This window comes from Sphaeramia orbicularis, chromosome 8, assembly GCF_902148855.1.
Source record: "Sphaeramia orbicularis chromosome 8, fSphaOr1.1, whole genome shotgun sequence".
Lineage (NCBI taxonomy): Eukaryota > Metazoa > Chordata > Actinopteri > Kurtiformes > Apogonidae > Sphaeramia > Sphaeramia orbicularis.
In genome coordinates, this window is record NC_043964.1 from 7,402,527 (window position 1) to 7,403,228 (window position 702).

Here is a 702-nt window from a genome sequence, read left to right on the forward strand (position 1 = left end):
ATTTAAAGTCTGATATTTTTCCTGTTGACCAGGGGTATCAAACATGCGGTCCGTGGGCCAAAACCAGGCCGCCAAACGGTCCAATCCAGTTCACGGGATGAATTTATGAAATGCAAGAACTACACAAAACATGAACAACATTCAAGGACGTCAAACTAAATGGATTTGAACACCATTAACTGTTAATATCAGTCATTTTTGTATTTAATGGGAGGGGTTGAACTCTGGAGGTCCGGTTCTGGTCCACGGGCCTTATGTTGGACCCCCCTGTCGTTCCTTTTCGTTTCCTGATGTAAACACCTGGCCCTTTTTCCAGTTGGATCTGTTTGTCGATGAATCCACTGCTTCTTTAATGAGGTTAAAGGGCAGAAAATCACCAGAGTTCGACTGCAAAACGAGTCGACGCAGAAAATCTGTTTAATATTAGCACTTTGAAAACCATCCAACAGATTCTAGTTTTGTGACTCCAGCGCCTGCATCAGGACTCGATGTGTGTTCGCAGGAAACATTAAGGCCAGAATCTGTTTTCTATGAGTTTATTTACTGAACCAGTGCCTCTGAATTTCCCCAAAATAGAAGAAAATGGTGCCAACGCTCCGGGTTGAAAGTGTTCAAATCATCGTTTACAAGTGAATGTTCGTCACCGGTGGAAACCATCAGTGTTTGTCGGAAAAAAAGACCCAAATACTAACGTCAGAACCC

The 702-nt window shown here is 43.0% G+C and overlaps 1 protein-coding gene across 1 annotated transcript in view; it reads left to right on the top strand.

Annotated features, from left to right (window-relative positions):
* jmjd6 (jumonji domain containing 6, arginine demethylase and lysine hydroxylase) overlaps positions 1-702 on the top strand; it is a 12,479-nt gene extending 11,777 nt beyond the window's left edge. The window contains exon 6 of the mRNA XM_030140825.1: positions 1-702. This exon is cut by the window's left edge and continues 671 nt beyond it. The gene's annotated coding sequence lies outside the window, so the exon portion shown is untranslated.